The sequence below is a fragment of the Oncorhynchus masou genome, chromosome 17 (assembly GCF_036934945.1).
Source record: "Oncorhynchus masou masou isolate Uvic2021 chromosome 17, UVic_Omas_1.1, whole genome shotgun sequence".
NCBI classification, from domain to species: Eukaryota; Metazoa; Chordata; class Actinopteri; order Salmoniformes; family Salmonidae; genus Oncorhynchus; species Oncorhynchus masou.
Window position 1 is genome coordinate 1963757 of NC_088228.1, and position 19926 is coordinate 1983682.

At 41.2% G+C, this 19926-nt stretch overlaps 1 pseudogene; it reads left to right on the top strand.

Annotated features, from left to right (window-relative positions):
- LOC135558116 (alpha-N-acetylgalactosaminide alpha-2,6-sialyltransferase 5-like) overlaps positions 1 to 19926 on the top strand; it is a 95387-nt pseudogene that overhangs the window by 72421 nt on the left and 3040 nt on the right.

Consider the following 19926-nt stretch of genomic DNA (forward strand, 5'->3'; position numbering starts at 1 on the left):
CGATGTACAAACAGAGGAGCCAACAGACCGGGTTAATTCCATGGTGTGTGTTCAGGAAATGGGTATGTCGCTCTGAGAGTCTGAACCCCGAGGACCTTAATAATAAATGTATCAAAAAAGGGAGCTTTTTTTGTTATTTTTGATTCCCGAAGAGGGAGGAGAGAGGAGATAGTATGTGAAATGGCTGCCGCAAACTATTTCTCCAAATTGGATGCTTCTAATAGATTCTGACAGGTATTCCTTTAAGAGGTAGACTTCCTTTAATGTCTCTTCTACAGACGTATCAGTCACGAGAGATGACAACTAGTCTCTTTCCTTTAACTAGTCTCTTCTAGAGATACAGAAGTATCAGTCACTAGAGATGACAACTAGTCTCTTCTACAGACGTATCAGTCACTAGAGATGACAACTAGTCTCTTCTACAGACGTATCAGTCACTAGAGATGACAACTAGTCTCTTCTACAGACGTATCAGTCACTAGGGATGACAACTAGTCTCTTCTACAGACGTATCAGTCACTAGAGATGACAACTAGTCTCTTCTACAGACGTATCAGTCACTAGAGATGACTGCCGTTAACTAGTCTCTTCTACTAGATCAGTCAATTGCATGTCATGTTTGATACACATACAATACCCCAGGTTACTACAGCGCCTTCAGGAAGTATTCAGACTCCTTTACTTCTCCACACTTTGTTACGTTACAGCCTTATTCCAAAATGGTTTTTATTTTAATTACTCATCAATCGACACACAATACCCCATAATGATATCACAATACCCCATAATGATATCACAATACCCCATGACATCACAATACCCCATAATGATATCACAATACCCCATAATGATATCACAATACCCCATGACATCACAATACCCCATAATGATATCACAATACCCCATAATGATATCACAATACCCCATAATGATATCACAATACCCCATAATGACATCACAATACCCCATAATGACATCACAATACCCCATAATGACATCACAATACCCCATGACATCACAATACCCCATGATGATATCACAATACCCCATAATGACATCACAATACCCCATGACATCACAATTCAGACCCTTTACTCAGTACTTTGTTGAAGCACCTTTGGCAGCAATTACAGACTTGAGTCTTCTTGGGTGTCACGCTACAAGCTTGACACACCTGTATTGGGGAGTTTCTCCCATTCTTCTCTGCAGATTCTCTCAAGCTCTGTCAGGGTGGATGGGGAGCGTCACTGCACAGCTATTTTCAGGTCTCTCCAGAGATGTTCGATCGGGTTCATAGAATTATAGAATAAGGCTGTAACGTAACAAAATGTGGGAAAAGTCTGAATACTTTCTGAAGGCACTCGACGTACGACACACACACACACACACACACACCTCTTTGTTCTCAGATAAAAGGGAAGTTTGTTCCTTCGTTGCCAGTCGCCCTGAAGAGCAGAGCTTCATTTTAATCTCCTTCAGAATCAGATCTGCTCTTGTTTTAACACCAAGATCCTATGACAAGACATCAAGACATGTCACCTTCCCCCCTCAACATCCACCCCTTAAAAACTAGAATCCATGTCTCTCAGGCCGTGTTCCAAGTAGCACCTTGATCCTTCCATAGTGCACTACGTTCGACCGGAACCATAGGCCTATATAGGGAATAGGGGGGCATTTGTGGCACACTCCATCTCTCTGCAGGTGAGTTTTAAATCAGACACTTTCAGGTGGAGTGCAGTCAGCTCCATTGGTTTTTCAGACTAGATAATTGGCTTCCATCAAAGTGGGGTATTTCAGGAGGTTGGTGTCCTAATTAAGAACGAACGGCAATACCGGGAGCTGTGACAGTGTATCAGAGCTGTCATCCTCAGAATGATCACTGGCCACCGGAATCATCTTTAATTGCCTCCGTTTCGGTAGCAATGCCACCGTCAATTACTCTCCTCCTCATCCTCCTCCTCCTCTTACCTTACTTACCTCCTCCTCCCTCCATCCCCTCCTCCTCTTACCTTCCCTTGTTCCTTCCCTTGTTCCTCCCTCCTCCTCCTCCTCCTCTTACCTTCCCTCCTCCTTCCCTCCCCTCCTCCTCCTCCTCCTCTTACCTTCCCTTGTTTCCTCATCCTCCTCTCTTACCTTCCCCTCCTCCTCTTCCTTCCCTCATCCTCCTCCTCCTCCTCCCTTACCTTCCCTTGTTCCATCCTCCTCCTCCTCTTACCTTCCCTCCATCCCTCCTCCTCCTCTTCCTTCCCTCCTCCTTACCTTACCTTCCCATCCTCCTCCTCCTCTTACCTTCCCTCCTCTTACCTTCCCTTGTTCCATCCCTCCTACCTTCCCTCCTCCTCCTCCTCTTACCTTCCCTTGTTCCATCCCTCCTCCTCCTCCTCCTCTTACCTTCCCTCCATCTTGCCTCCTCCTCCTCCTCTTACCTTCCCTTGTTCCATCCCTTGTTCCTCCTCCTCCTCCTCTTACCTTCCCTTGTTCCATCCCTCCTCCTCCTCCTCTTACCTTCCCTTGTTCCATCCTCCTCCTCCTCTTACCTTCCCTTGTTCCATCCCTCCTCCTCCTCCCTCCTCTTACCTTCCCCCCTTGTTCCATCCCTCCCTCCTCCTCCTCCTCCTCTTTCCCTTGTTCCATCCCTTCCCCTACCTTGTTTCTTCCCTCCTCCTCCTCCTCCTCTTACCTTCCCTTGTTTCTTCCCTCCCTTGTTCCTCCTCCTCCTCTTACCTTCCCTTGTTCCATCCCTCCTCCTCCTCTCTTACTGTGCCTTGTTCCATCCCTCCTCCTCCTCTCCTACCTTCCCTCCTCCTCCTCCTCTTCTTACCTTCCCTTGTTTCCCCATCCCCTCCTCCTCCTCCTGCTCCTCTTACCTTCCCTCGTTCCATCCCTCCTCCTCCTCTCTTACCTTCCCTCGTTCCTTCCCTCCTCCTCCTCCTCTCCTACCTTCCCTTGTTCCATCCCTCATCCTCTCTCTATTTGTTTCCTCCCTCCTCCCCCTGCCCCTCCTCTCTATAGTTCTCCCCCTCTTTCATTTGCTCCCAACCTTGAGACTTATCCTCTCTATTTCTATTTTTTTTACGCACGCACGAACACACACACACACACACACACACACACACACACACACACACACACACACACACACACACACACACACACACACACACACACACACACACCGGGGCTAAATCGACTATAACCCCTGAGCTATCTACACTCACCTACACAATAGAAACCCAATTTGCTTTTAGACTTAATAGTGCTTTTAAAGCAATATCTGATTCTTCACAAGCATCAAGTGCCTCCAGCTGTTGCTGTTGACTCTAATTGGTATCTCTCCTTTTCTTCATCCTCCCTTTCTGGTTCTCTCTTCATCCCTCCTTCATCTTCTAATTCTTTGGTCCTCTCTTCATCCCTCCCTCTCTAATTCTCTGGTTCTCCTCTCTTCTAATTCCCTCCCCTCTCTCTCTCTAATTCTCTGGTCCTCTCTTCATCCCTCCCCTCTCTAATTCTCTGGTCCTCTCTTCATCCCTCCCCTCTCTAATTCTCTGGTCCTCTCTTCATTTGGTCCTCCTCATCCCTCTCTAATTCTCTGGTCCTCTCTTCATCCCTCCCCTCTCTAATTCTCTGGTCCTCTCTCTTCGCCCCTTCTCTTTTTCCTCGTATTCATCCCGTCCCCTGTGTTCTCTAGCACCATACTATTGACCTTTCTGTTTCTCGTATTCACCCGTCCCCTTTCTCTAGCACCTACTCTTCCTTTCTCCGCCTCTTTCTCTTTTTCTCATCATATCGAGTAATGTCCTGTTTACTGTGAGGGCATCACTCAAAGCTGTGATGATTGGAGTTTAGAAACAAAAGACGAGGGGGAGAGTAGAGAAATGTTATCACTGTTGTTATTACTGTTGTCCCTTTGACAATATTGATTATTATTATTATTTTAAAAATGTTAATATTGTAAATCTCCAAAGTAAACTTTGGCAATATCTGCATTGTTACATATAAACTAATTTAATTGAGAGGCGTTAGAGGAGAGACAGAGAGGCTGAGTGTTCTATTGTTGGACTATGGGGAGGAAGAGGTTGTTTGAAATGTCACCCTCTTCTCTATATAGTGCACTTCTTTTGACCAGAGCCGTATAGTTCACAATATAGGGAGGGAGGTCTCTCTCTCTCTCTCTCTCTCTCTCTCTCTCTCTCTCTCTCTCTCTCTCTCTCTCTCTCTCTCTCTCTCTCTCTCTCTCTCTCCTCTCTCTCTCCATTCAAATTCAGGCTGCTTTATTGGCATGAAAAAAAATATTGCCAAAGCAACAATGTATACAGTATACATTGTAACAAAATTATACATGATAGCAAATATAAAAGTGTAGTAAATAATAATACAAATATAATAACAATAAAATGGTAACAGTCAATAGTAGAATAGTATATTTATGTAATAAGTATAAAATCAAATTATGGAAAATGAAACTCTAACTAGCTTATAACTAAATAACCTTCATCTTCTCCTTTATATCAGTACTACAACTAAAATCATCATTACTACGACTACTACTACCATCACTAAACTGTTATCACTACCATTACCACCCACATTTGGAATGATAATCATTAATAATTACAGTAATAACAATAATAGCAATAATAAGTAAGTTACTGCTTACTATGCAGATGTTATTATTCAGTGTCCCTCAGGCTATGGCAGGAAAATACATATTTGGCTGCAAGAGGAGCCATTTGTAAAAATGTGGAATATGTGTAGTAATTTCTGTGAATAATGAATCTCTTTGTGAGGAATATTTATCACAGTAAAGGAGAAAGTGCATCTCTGTCTCTACCTCCCCTGTTATGCAGTGACCACATACACGCTCCCCTTTGGGTAGCCATGTCTTTTTATGTCTGCCGGTTTGTATTGCCAATCGGTGGTCACTCAGCCTGTAAGGATCTGTCTCTGCTTCGTATCTCTGACAGAGTAGAGATAATGTGACGACCCTCCCACTCTGTCTGCCGTATTCTGTCTTTGTTCTTGTTTCCTTATTAGGATGCCGGTGGGCGGAGTTGGGGAGGGTCGTCAGCTACATGGGAAACACCTGGGCCAGGTGTGTCCCAGGATAAATAGACCTCCTCTACATTCATGGAGGAGACTCTCTCCATGCAGACACCTTTGTAGATTGTGTTGTGGTTCTTGGTGGCCTTTTGTTTGTTTGCATTGGCACCTTTCAACACCCTGCATTATCACATTCATGCCTGCAAAACACTCACTTACACTACTGATTACTGATTACACACACCATTGTATATTTTCCTTAGTTGCTTTGGTTAATAAATATATTTTGTTACTCCTTATCTCCACGTTGTCTCCCTTTGGTACGGGCTTTGAGCCGGTTCGTGACATAATCAGCCAATTCATATTCTCTGTTTAGGGTCAGATAGCAATTTAGTCGGCTTTGGGATTTTGTTTCATTTTTCCAATGTTGTAAATATGATTCCTTTGATTGGTTCATGATTTTGCTTATTGGAATTCTTTCTTTTGAAGCAGTGCTGGTGTCAGCTTGGTTGGTGAGGTCCAACACCAGCTGACTGAGAGGGCTCGTTTCTGGGCTCAGCTCTTGGGTTTGAAGTGATTTAAATTGCAGACTTGAATTTGGACTTGAATTCAGATGTAGCCAAAATTTTAATGATCTTTTCTGTATTTTCATTATTACTGGAAAACGGCCCAATTCTGCCCTACATGCATTAGTTGGTGTATTTCTCTGGACTTGTAGGATTTTCCGACAGAATTCTGCATGTAGGGCTTCAATTGGATGTTTGTCCCACATTTTAAAGTCCAGTTTATTGAGTGGCCCCCAAACCTCACTTCCATAAAGAGCTATTGGTAGGATTACACTGTCAAATATTTTAGTCCAAATTCTAATTGGGATGTTGATTTTGAATAATTTCATTTTTATTGCATACATTGCTCTGCGGGCTTTGTCTTTGAGTGCATTCACTGCCATATTAATCTCTCGGTCTCTCTCTCTCTCTCTCTCTCTCTCTCTCTCTCTCTCTCTCTCTCTCTCTCTCTCTCTCTCTCTCTCTCTCTCTCTCTCTCTCATTTTCGGTTGACCTCACCTTTAAGACAAACTCATTCTACAGATGATTTATCTATTGTTTCAGGGATAACTCCTCAGAACTGGTAGAGAGAAAAACATTAATCCGTTTTTAAATGTACAAATACCTACCATTTACCTCAGAATGCCCTGTGGACATCGTTCTCCTGGATTTCGTCCCAAATGGCAGAAGAACAATGTGTCCACAGGGTCTTGTTTTGTTCCATCCATTCTGTTCCTCTGTGAATAGCCAGGGCTCCCTCTCTTACCAGCTGAGAGGATACTCCATGGACCCACTTATGAAGCCTACAGATGGAGACAGAGAGCTACTTTGAAACACTGAAATAGGGTTCTTGGACAGTTTTCCCCTCTGTGTTTCTCTCTAAAATAAGATTCTTGACCTGCCCTGGTCCGTCTTTTCCCTCTCTCTAATCAGGAGATTATTTCTCTCCCTCTCTCCCTCTCTCCCTCTCTCTCTCTCCCTCTCTCCCTCTCTCTCTCTCTCCCTCTCTCTCTCTCCCTCTCTCTCTCTCAATTCAAGGGGCTTTATTGGCATGGGAAACATATGTTTACATTGCCAAAGCAAGTGAAATAGATAATAAACACAAGTGAAAGTATGAAAAGGAAAATAAACAGGTTAAATATAGGTTGTATTTACAATGTGGTTTGTGTTCCACTGGCTGCCCTTTTCTGATGGCAAACGTCTTGCTGCTGTGACTGCACAGTGCACCCCTCCAGGATGGAGAAGCTGTTTGTGCTACACGTGTTGCCCTGTTTTCATGGCAACGGGGCAAACGTCTTGCTGCTGTGACTGCACAGTGCACCCCTCCAGGATGGAGAAGCTGTTTGTGCTACACGTGTTGCCCTGTTTTCATGGAAACGGGACAAATGTCTTGCTGCTGTATTTCACCTAACAGATATCAGTTTATCAAATTCTTTGTGGGTCTGTGTGATCTCTCTCTCTCTCTACTCTCTACTCTGTGGGTCTGTGTGATCTGTGGTCATACAGCTCTCTGTCCAATTCAATTTAAGGGGTTTTATTGGCATGGGAAACACATTGCCAAAGCAAGTGAAGTAGATAATAAATAAAAGTGAAATAAACAATCTCTTTCTCTGACAGGGTGCGAGAGTGAGAGGCAGAGCGAGAGCGGCAGAAGAGAGACGCAGAGGGAGAGAGTGAGGCAGAGAGAGAGAGAGGGAGAGAGAGAGGCAGAAAGAGAGCGGCAGAGGGAGAGAGACAGCGGCAGAGGGAGAGAGAGAGAGGCAGAGGGAGAGAGAGAGGCAGAGGGAGACAGGGAGGCAGAGAGAGAGAAGAGAGAGAGGGAGAGAGAGAGGCAGAGAGAGAGGAAGAAAAAGAGAGGGAGAGAAAGAGAGGCAGAGGGAGAGAGAGGCAGAGGAGAGAGCAGAGAGGGCGGAGAGGGAGAAAGAGCAGCAGAGAAGAGGGGGACAGGGGAGAAAGAGGCAGAGGGAGAGAGAGAGGCAGAGAGGGAGAGGCAGAGAGAGAGGCAGAGGGAGAGAGAGGCAGAGGGAGAGAGAAGCAGAGGGAGAGAGAGGCAGAGGGAGAGGCAGAGGAGAGAGAGGCAGAGGGAGAGAGAGGCAGAGAGAGAGGCAGAGGGAGAGAGAGAGGCAGAGGGAGAGAGGCAGAGGGAGAGAGAGGCAGAGGGAGAGAGAGGCAGAGGGAGAGAGAGAGGAGAGGGAGAGAGAGGCAGAGGGAGGGAGAGGCAGCGGGAGAGAGAGAGGCAGAGGAGAGGGAGAGGGGAGAGAGAGGAGAGAAGAGCCAGAGGGAGAGAGAGAGAGGGAGAGAATGAGGCAGAGGGAGAGAGAGAGAGGGAGAGAACGAGGCAGAGGGAGAGAGAGAGGGCGAGAGAGAGGCAGAGAGAGGCAGAGGGAGAGAGAGACAGAGAGAGAGAGGGAGGCAGAGGAAGAGAGAGAGAGGGATAGAGGGAGAGCGAGGCAGAGGAAGAGAGAGAGAGAGGCAGAGAGAGAGAGGCAGAGGGAGAGAGAGGGAGGCAGAGGATGAAAGAGAGAGAGGGAGAGAGAGGCAGAGGAAGAGAGAGAGAGTTAGAAGAGGGAGAGAGTTAGAGAGAGGAGAGGCAGAGGGAGAGAGAGGCAGAGAGAGGGAGAGAGGGAGGCAGAGGATGAAGAGGGAGGGAGAGAGAGAGGCAGAGGATGAAGAGAGCGGGGAGAGAGAGAGAGAGAGGGAGAGAGCGAGGCTGAGGGAGAAGCAGAGGGAGAGAGAGGTAGAGGAAGAGAGAGAGAGTTAGAGAGTGAGAGAGTTAGAGAGGGAGAGAGTTAGAGAGAGGAGAGGCAGAGAGAGAGAGAGGGAGAGAGTTTGAGAGGGAGAGAGTTAGAGAGGGAGAGGCAGAGGTAGAGAGAGAGAGGGACAGAGAGGCAGAGGAAGAGAGAGAGAGCGAGAGGCAGAGGGAGAGAGTTAGAGAGGGAGAGAGTTAGAGAGAGGAAGAGAGAGGCAGAGATAGGAGAGAGAGAGGCAGAGAGAGGTTGAGAGAGAGAGAGGCAGAGAGGGGTTGAGAGAGAGAGAGGCAGAGAGAGGTTGAGAGAGAGAGAGGCAGAGAGAGGGAGAGAAATATGATCGCTATTGTAGACCTTCACACTTCATCATGACAGCAACAATGTATCTTTGGCACCCAGCGTCGGGAATGGAGGGGATGACTGCTGTCTTATTGACTCTTAACCACCCGTGCTATTTTGTTAATTTTTTCACGTTGTTCTTAACTTATTTTGTACATAGTGTTGCTGCTACCGTCTCTTATGATTGTAAAGACAAGTTGCTCACCTCAAATTGGACGAAGAGTTTTTCTTCAATGTGTCGGACGGGAGGGATACACTACGACAGACACCCGACCAGGCCCAGATCCCCGTCTTTCGCTGGAGAAGGATACTGAGATTTTGTGGAAAAAGATCAGGGTTGGAGGTCAACGAGTAGCTAATCTGCCATTGCCTTCCGCCCTGCTAACTAATGTTCAATCGCTGGAAAATAATTGGGACGAGCTGAAAGCACATATACAGTGATTCCTTTTTTAAAAGTTGCGATGCAGCATTCTGTCATTTAATTCTCAGCCATTTCTTCTGTTACCGCAAGTTATTGCTAGTTTGACCACCAGAGGGCATCTTTGAGAAGCATTTGATAGTCTTCCATATTGCCATTACCAGAGACGGGGAGGGCATGCGGGAGACGAGGGTTCAATTCCCCGACGGGGAGGAATGAGTAGGATGTCCTTGTAAATAGCAATTTGTTACTACATGATTCCATATGTGTTATTTCATAGTTGTGATGTCCTCACTATTATTCTACAATGTAGAAAATAGTAAAAATATAGAAAAATCCTGGAATGAGTAGGTGTGTCCAATTTTTTTACTGGTACTGCATAATTAATTTGTTTAATATTGTGTTTCTATTCAATGAAAAACTAAAAACCCTAATGGGTTTCCATTAGGATGGATGGGAAAATATGGCGCTGTACAACGTGACGCTCATAAATTCAGATCATTGTCAGTTTGTAAATTCAGACTGGTTCGCCAACGTTTACTGACACCGGCAATATTCAGCGGGTGTTGAGCGTAAATTCATTATTCTGCACTCTGGTTCTCAGATGTAAGTGCTCTAAAATCGTTTTAGATAGCGAATTTACGAAAGCACCCAAATATCCATTGAGAACGCACAACGACAATACCACTTGGAATGACTGGAATAATCAAGTCAATAAGCGTTGGGTAGTTAGATATAGTTAAAATACTGGCAAGTTTGATGTAAAACTACTAACGTTAGGTAGATAGCTAACATACCGGTACATATTGCTGTAATGATATGATATGTGGTTCGTAAGGAAAGCGTAGCTCACAAATTGTAACGTAACTTATTTGAAAAGTCTTTATTACATTGAGTAGCAAACTACCGTGAGGACACGCTCTATCGACTGCTTTTGGTGCACAGTCGATAGCGCGCTGGACTTCGGGCAAGAAGATTGAGGGTTTGAAACCTGCTCCCTGCTTGTTTCATTTGAAGTCGTGCACAATTATCAGTTTATTATTTGGTGTATATTTCCCATTGTCAGTTAAGAGACACAGTAGTGCATTTGGACCCAAAAGCATAATCAGGGCTCTAACTCCCCCTTGGTCTTTAAAGCAAAGCTGGTCTGTGATCGGAGGGTTTTTTTCCACACTCGGCTATTAGACTATTCTTCAGTAAAGGTTGAATAGTCTACTGTGTAAGCAAATTAATTACGCAAGTACCGGTAATCAAATACTGTCTGCCGCTGTTCCTCTTTGCCTTTCTGTCTTCTACACCTCTCTCCCCACCTCATCGTTCTTCCTCGTTTTATAATGCACACCATATGTGCATTGAAGTAGAGATTAAACTTGCATTTATAATATAATATTACAATTATCATAATTATAATGCATTTATTATGTATTTATAACACCTGGATAATGAACTTCTTTCAATAAAGCGTTTCACATTCTCCACTGGTTGAAATTAAGTATCTCATTGAAAATACTACCTGTCATCACGGATGTTGAAAGGAGAGGACCAAGGTGCAGCGTGGTGAGCGTACATTTTCTCTTTTATTAAGAAAAGTGACGCCGAACAAAACAATAAACACTACAAAAACAAACCATGAAGCTAAAGGCTATGTGCCATAAACAGAAGTCAACCTCCCACAAAGACAGGTGGGAAAAGGGCTACCTAAGTATGGTTCTCAATCAGAGACAACGATAGACAGCTGTCCCTGATTGAGAACCATACCCGGCAAAAACATAGAAATACAAAATCATAGATAACAAATCATAGAATGCCACCCTGACCAAACCAAATAGAGACATAAAAAGGCTCTCTAAGGTCAGGGCGTGACACCTGTGTCCTCAGATTAATGCTGATGAAGGGAGTTCGATATGCATAGTTTTTTTTCTGTAAGTATCAATTACAAATCAGTCCTTACTTAAATCATGTTTCTAGTTTATTGCATAGTTACAATGTGTAATCATTGATGTCCCAGGAGCAGGATTGGTAAACACTGTTGAAGTGTATAATTGTAATACATACATCATCATCATTATTATTATTATCATTATTATCATTATAATTATTATTAATATTATCATCATTATTATCATTATTATTATCATCATTATTATTATCATTATAATTATTATCATCAGTATTCATATTATTATCATTATTATTATCATTATTCATATTATTATTATTATTCATATTATTATTATCATTTATTATTATCATTATAATTATTATCATTATAATTATTATCATCAGTATTCATATTCTTATCATTATTATTATAATTTATTAATATCATTATTCATATGATCATTATCATTATTCATACTATCATTATCATGATTCATATTATTATCATTTATTAGTATCATTATTCATATTATCAGTATCACTATTCATACTATCATTATCATTATTCATATTATTATTATCATTATTCATATTCATATTATAATTTATTATTATCATTATTATTATCATTATTGTTATTCATATTATCATTATCATGTATTATAATTCATATTATTATTATCATTATTCATATTATTATTATTATCATTATTCGTTATTCATATTATTATTATCATGTATTATTATTCATATTATTATTATTATTATCATTATTCGTTATTCATATTAATATTATAATTTATTACTATCATTATCATTATCATTATCGTTAGTCATATTATTATTATCATGTATTATTATTGTTATTATTATTATTATCATTATTCGTATTATCATTATTCATATTATCTCTTTTAATTTAGTATTATCATTTATTATTATTCATATTATTATTATTATTATCATTATTCATATTATTATTATTATTATTATTATCATTATTCATATTATTATTATCATGTATTATTATTGTTATTATTATTATTATCATTATTCGTATTATTATTATTATCATAATTCATTATTCATATTATTATTATCATTATTCATATTATCATTATTCATATTATCTCTTTTAATTTAGTATTATCATTTATTATTATTATTATTATCATTATTCATATTATTATTATTATTATTATCATTATTCATATTATTATTATCATGTATTATTATTATAATTATCGTTATACATATTATTATTATCATGTATTATTATTCATATTATCATGTATTATTATCATTATAATTATTATCATTATTCATATTATCATTATTATATTAAGATGCACTGCCATAGCCTCACTCCTCCTCTCCCCCTTCCTACCCCTGTCTACTGAAATACCACAATCTCCTTCTCCTGCCTCTGAAAATGCTCCTCCTCTCTCCTCCTCTAGCCTCTGAAAATGCACTGCCATAGCTGTGCGTTGGTGACCAGCTCCGGTCACCTGATAGAAGGACATCGACCGGGCGGAGTGTGTGATCCGTATGAATGCCACGGCGCGGGGCTACTGTGGAGACGTTGGGCGCCGCACCTCGCTACGTGTCATGCTCACTCCAGCATGCAGAGGGTCCTACGAACTGCTCAACGTCACATGCTGCATCCCAGGTTAGATGCTACATGCTATAAGAGATAAATACACATCCCTATAAGAGATAAATACATCCCAGGTTAGATGCTACATGCTATAAGAGATAAATACATCCCAGGTTAGATGCTACATGCTATAAGAGATAAATACATCCCAGGTTAGATGCTACATGCTATAAGAGATAAATACATCCCAGGTTAGATGCTACATGCTATAAGAGATAAATACATCCCAGGTTAGATGCTACATGCTATAAGAGATAAATACATCCCAGGTTAGATGCTACATGCTATAAGAGATAAATACATCCCAGGTTAGATGCTACATGCTATAAGAGATAAATACATCCCAGGTTAGATGCTACATGCTATAAGAGATAAATACCAGGTTAGATGCTACATGCTACACAGGTTAGATGCTACATGCTATAAGAGATAAATACATCCCAGGTTAGATGGATAAATACATCCCAGGTTAGATGCTACATGCTATAAGAGATAAATACATCCCAGGTTAGATGCTACATGCTATAAGAGATAAATACATCCCAGGTTAGATGCTACATGCTATAAGAGATAAATACATCCCAGGTTAGATGCTACATGCTATAAGAGATAAATACATCCCAGGTTAGATGCTACATGCTATAAGAGATAAATACATCCCAGGTTAGATGCTACATGCTATAAGAGATAAATACATCCCAGGTTAGATGCTACATGCTATAAGAGATAAATACATCCCAGGTTAGATGCTACATGCTAAGAGATAAATACATCCCAGGTTAGATGCTACATGCTATAAGAGATAAATACATCCCAGGTTAGATGCTACATGCTATAAGAGATAAATACATCCCAGGTTAGATCCCAGGTTAGATGCTACATGCTATAAGAGATAAATACATCCCAGGTTAGATGCTACATGCTATAAGAGATAAATACATCCCCAGGTACATATGCTATAAGAGATAAATACATCCCAGGTTAGATGCTACATGTTATTAGAGATAAATACATCCCAGGTTAGATGCTACATGCTATAAGAGATAAATACATCCCAGGTTAGATGCTACATGCTATAAGAGATAAATACATCCCAGGTTAGATGCTACATGCTATAAGAGATAAATACATCCCAGGTTAGATCCATGCAGGTTAGATGCTACATGCTATAAGAGATAAATACATCCCAGGTTAGATGCTACATGTTAAGAGATAAATACATCCCAGGTTAGATGCTACATGCTATAAGATATAAAGGTTAGATACTATAAGAGATAAATACATCCCAGGTTAGATATGTTTTCCCAGGTTAAAACAACCCAGGTTTACAGTAATCCCAGGTTGAGTGCATACATTTTATGTATAAGGTGACATCCCCCAGAGGGAATCGAACCCACAATCCATTGCAAGTGCCATGCAACTGATCCACACAGGGCTACATAGTTAGTAGTTGCTATAATATATATAATATTATGTGTTTTCATGTGTTATCCCTTCTGTGCTTTTGAAGTGTTTCAATCTTATCAATGTATCAAGGTTTAACCCAATACAGGACACAGTGTTTATCAGATGTAACATTACATTCTCCTCCCTCCAGGACACAGTGTTTATCAGTAGTAACATTACATTACATTCTCCTCCCTCCAGGACACAGTGTTTATCAGTAGTAACATTACATTCTCCTCCCTCCAGGACACAGTGTTTATCTTCTGGGGGCCCAGTAATTACATGCGGCGGGATGGGAAGGGTCTGGTCTACAACAACCTGAGGTTGATGAACCAGGTGCTGCCCAAACTAAAGGTCTACATCATCTCCTGGCAGAAGATGCTGCAGTTTGACGAACTCTTCAAGAGGGAGACGGGCAAGGACAGGTCAGTTAAACCTACATGCTAGAGTACTGTAGTTAGAAAAGTGAAGTTGAGCTAAATTAATCTACACTACTTTACTGTAGACGGGCACTAACACTCCTGATCCTACCAATTCAAGACTAATATATTTGTAGCTCAAAGACGTGAGCAGGCTTGCTAGACTACTTTATTGTAGATCAAAGACATGCGAGCAGGCTAGCTAGACTACTTTATTGTAGATCAAAGACGTGAGCAGGCTAGCTAGACTACTTTATTGTAGATCAAAGACATGCGAGCAGGCTAGCTAGACTACTTTATTGTAGATCAAAGACGTGAGCAGGCTAGCTAGACTACTTTATTGTAGATCAAAGACATGTGAGCAGGCTAGCTAGACTACTTTATTGTAGATCAAAGACATGAGCAGACTGGTGTTGTGACTTTACTTTCATTGAACTGGTGACTATTATTTATTTAATCCATTAACTATGATGTAACAATTAACTCATTAGGAATTTGGGGCACCACAGAAGAGTTTGATTAAAGAGTTACCATCTCCCAAATTCACTTCCTAGAGACCCCTTCCTGCTCCAATCTCGTTTATGGGATTTATTTGACAACATACAGTGAAATTGTAGTGCGCCAAATCCAAAAACAGAAATACTAAATAATATAAAAATAAATAAGAATTCATAAAACATACAAGTGTTACACATAAAAAAAAACTTAACTTCTTGTTAATCCAGCTGCCGTGTCAGATTTCAAAAAGGCTTTACGGTGAAAGCAAACCATGCGATTATCTGAGGACAGCGCCCCACATATACAAATGCATGACAAACATATTTCAACCTGGCAGGTGCAACACATTGAAAATAGCGGTAAGTTGAAAACAAACATTTTTGGGATAGTTTGTCCTCAGGGTTTCGCCTGACATATCAGTTCTGTTATACTCACAGACATAGAAAACACTCTAAAGTTTCTAAAATTATCTAAATCTACCAATTATATGCATATCCTAGCTTCTGGGCCTGAGTAACAGGCAGTTTACTTTGGGCACGTCAGTCATCCAAATACTGCCACCTATCCCAAAGAAGTTTTAAACTCTATAAGGTATCTATTACATCTCCTGAATTACTCTCTATAAGGTATCTATTACATCTCCTGAATTACTCTATAAGGTATCTATTAGGTATCTATTACATCTACTGAATTGCTCTATAAGGTATCTATTACATCTCCTGAATTACACTATAAGGTATCTATTACATCTCCTGAATTACACTCTATAAGGTATCTATTACATCTACTGAATTACTCTATAAGGTATCTATTACATCTCCTGAATTAAACTCTATAAGGTATCTATTACATCTCCTGAATTACTCTATAAGGTATATATTAGGTATCTATTACATCTACTGAATTGCTCTATAAGGTATCTATTACATCTCCTGAATTACACTATAAGGTATCTATTACATCTCCTGAATTACACTCTATAAGGTATCTATTACATCTACTGAATTACTCTATAAAGTATCTATTAGGTATCTATTACATCTCCTGAAATACACTCTATAAGGTATCTATTACATCTCCTGAATTACACTATAAGGTATCTATTACATCTACTGAATTACAGTCTATAAGGTATCTATTACATCTCCTGAATTACACTATAAGGTATCTATTACATCTCCTGAATTACACTCTATAAGGTATCTATTACATCTCCTGAATTACACTATAAGGTATCTATTACATCTCCTGAAATACACTCTATAAGGTATCTATTACATCTCCTGAATTACTCTATAAAGTATCTATTACATTGATAAACAATCTTATTAATCATTGCCTCTTATCACATCATCCTTCCGAACAGTCGTAACCTCATGCATCTGCAAAAACCCCAGCCTTACTCATGATTACTGCACCGATTGGTTTAATTATTTATTCACTAGCTAACTAAAATGAGAAAACAGGATAACATACACACTTAATACATGAGAAGAAATGTCCCTAGTGGACTGACAAAATATGGCGGCTTAAACACAACAAATGAAGAGGGTTGGGGAGGAGAGATAAGAAAGGATACTTATCGTGGATACATTCTAGGACTGTCCTCACAGTAATCATATACTTTGCACACGAACCGCTGCCCATTTGGAATAAGAAATCATGAATGTATTTACGCCTGAATGCCGTTCGCCGTTTGTCTATCGAAACTAGCCCTCCTTTGGAAGAATGTTGGTTTGGCCTTTCAGCGGCACGCTTGTACGGCTCTGGTGTCCAAAAGGGGGGTCCCACTTTTCCGTCTTTACACTCTGGGCGATGCTCCTAGGGTGATAGTTAGCCAGCCGTGTCGACGGTTCCCCTGATGAGATTAGAAGCCTACTGTGATTTGAGACTCATAGTAGGATGGGATGGTTTGCAGTGTAGTATGATGGTCCCACTTCGATCGTGCTTTTCTCAATATCTGACTTAGGGCAGCTAATCAGCTGTACCAGTGATTGTCTGAGAAGTGAGCTTCTACACCTCGTGTTGATTGTTCAGGATTCAGACCACTTTACACGCACTGCAGCAAATTGGCAATGTTCTGGTCTAGTATGTTCATTCTTAGCCAGTCCTTTGTTAAGCATTCTGGTCGAAAAGGACGGTTCCATCAGACCGACATGCTCTCTGACCTCACTCGGGGCGTGGCTACTTAATGTGCAAAGGACACGATTAGAAGTTATATCTTACGACTCCTAAAATCATAGTCCCATCTTAACAAAAATAATGTAATCATTTCTCATATTGTATGCACAACGTATTGGATGGAAACTTGATAGATAAAAGGGGGGTATCCTTTCCAAGTTGCAATATTTCATCCATACAGCTTTTAATAATGACATCACAGAATGAAAAACAATATGACATTTGTTTCCCACTGACCATTCTCCCCATTCTATATGTTAGAATTATTGTTCAATTATCAACTTTTTGGGCGGGCAAAACTCTCTGGAGACAAAGGGACATTATTTTTAGCCAATACTAGAGGGTGAAGAGAAAAAATCTCCCTCTCTTGTAATTTACGAACAGTCGACCATCCAGCAGCTCCCCCTCTGTGGGAGAGAGAGGCCTGGTTACTGTCACCACCCCACCAGTCTGATCTGATCCTCACAGGACAGACATGACACAAACTAGACTACTATATTATTGATCAAAGACGGAGCGGCAGGTAGCCTAGTGGTCATTGGTCCAGTAACCGAAAGGTTGCTATGATCGAATCCTTGAGCTGACAAGGTAAAAATATGTCATTCTTGCCCTGAACAAGGCAGTTAACCCACTGTTCCCCAGTGCGCCGTCATTGTAGATATGGATTGGTTCTTAACTTAGCCTAGTTAAACATATAGAAAGACGTGAGTAGGTATATGTATATATATAGGGACGGGCCAGTCCTAGTGGTCCACAGCAAGTTCACACCTTTCGCCCAGCTCTATTTCGATCTTTACAGAAGTTAAATACCATCAAATATAGTGATCGATGTCTGCAATATGTTGGCATATTTTTGTTTCACAGGCCAATTCAATGGCCTTGTTGACGGATTTAGTAGAGCACTTCCTCTGCATCAGACAGTATGTCTACAATTATTGCTCTTAGTCTCAATCTACCACTTACTGCTTGAATCCCTTTCCCATTGATACAAAATGAAACCAGACACACCAGGCTGTCTCACTCTCTGTCTCTTTCTCCTCTCTCTGTGCCTCTCTCTCTCTGTCTCTTTCTCATCTCTCTGTGCCTCTCTCTGACTCTCTCAATTCAAATATATTCAAAGGGATTTTATTGACATGGGAAATGTGTTTACAAGTGCCAAAACAAGTGAAAAAATCTGACAATAAAAGCAAAAAGCTTCAAGGGAATGACAACGTTTCAAATATTATATTTTACGAGGGAAATAAATATATTTCTAATAATGAGTTGCACCCCCTGTTCACCCTGAGAACAGCCTCAATTCGTCAGGGCACAGACTCTACAAGGTGTCGAATGGGTTCCACAGGGATGCTGGCCCATGTTGACTCTACAAGGTGTCGAATGGGTTCCACAGGGATGCTGGCCCATGTTGACTCTACAAGGTGTCGAATGCGTTCCACAGGGATGCTGGCCCATGTTGACTCTACAAGGTGTCGAATGCGTTCCACAGGGATGCTGGCCCATGTTGACTCCAATGCTTCCTGAAGTTGTATCAAGTTGGTTGGATGTCTTTTAGGTGGTAGTGTAGCCTAGTGGTTAGAGCATTGGACTAGTAACCGAAAGGTTGAAAGTTCAAATCCCCGAGCTGACAAGGTACAAAATCTGTTGTTCTGTCCCTGAACAGGCAGTTAACCCATTGTTCCCAGGCCGTCACTGAAAATAAGAATTTGTTCTTAACTGACTTGCCTGGTAAAATAAAGGTAAAAAAAAAAAAAAAAGGTGGTGGACCATCCTTGATACACAAGGCAAACTGTTGAGCGTGAAAAACCCAGCAGCGTTGCAGTTCTTGACACACTCAAACCAGTGTGCCTGTCACCTACTACCATACTCCGTTCAAAGGCAGTTAAACCTTTAGTCTTGCCCATTCACACTCTGGATGGCACACATACACAATCCATGTCGCAATTGTCTCAATGCTTAAAAATCCTTCTTTAACTGGTCTCCTCACCTTCATCTACACTGATTGAAGTGGATTTAACAAGTGACATCAATAAGGGATTGAATCAATAAGGGCTTTCACCTGGATTCACCTGGAAAGTATTCAGACCCTTTACTCAGTACTTTGTTGAAGCACCTTTGGCAGTGATTATAGTCTCCAGTCTTCTTGGGTATGACGCTACAAGCTTGGCACTCCTGTATTTGGGAAGTTTCTCCCATTCTTCTCTGCAGATCCTCTCAAGCTCTGTCAGGTTGGATTAAAGAGTGTTGCAGCACAGTTATTTTCAGGTCTCTCCAGAGATGTTCGATTGGGTTCATGTCCGGGCTCTGGCTGGGCCACTCAATGACATTCAGAGACTTGTCCTGAAGCCACTCCTGCGTTGTCTTGGCTGTGTGCTTAGGGTCGTTGTCCTGTTGGAAGTTGAACCTTCACCCCAGTCTCAGGCCCTGAGCGCTCTGGAGCAGGTTTTCATCAAGGATCTATTTGTACTTTGCTCTGGTCATCTTTCCCTTGATCCTGACTAGTCTCCCAGTCCCTGCAGCTGAAAAACATCCCCATAGCATGATGCTGCCACCACCAAGCTTCACCGTAGGGATAGTGCAAGATTTCCTCCAGACGTGACGCTTGGCATTCTGGCCAAAGAGTTCAATCTTTGTTTCATCAGACCAGAGAATCTTGAGAGTCTTTAGGTGCATTTTGGCAAAATCCAAGAGGATGTCATGTGCATTTTTATTGAGTAGTGGCTTCCATCTGGCCACTCTTATCATAAAGGCCTGATTG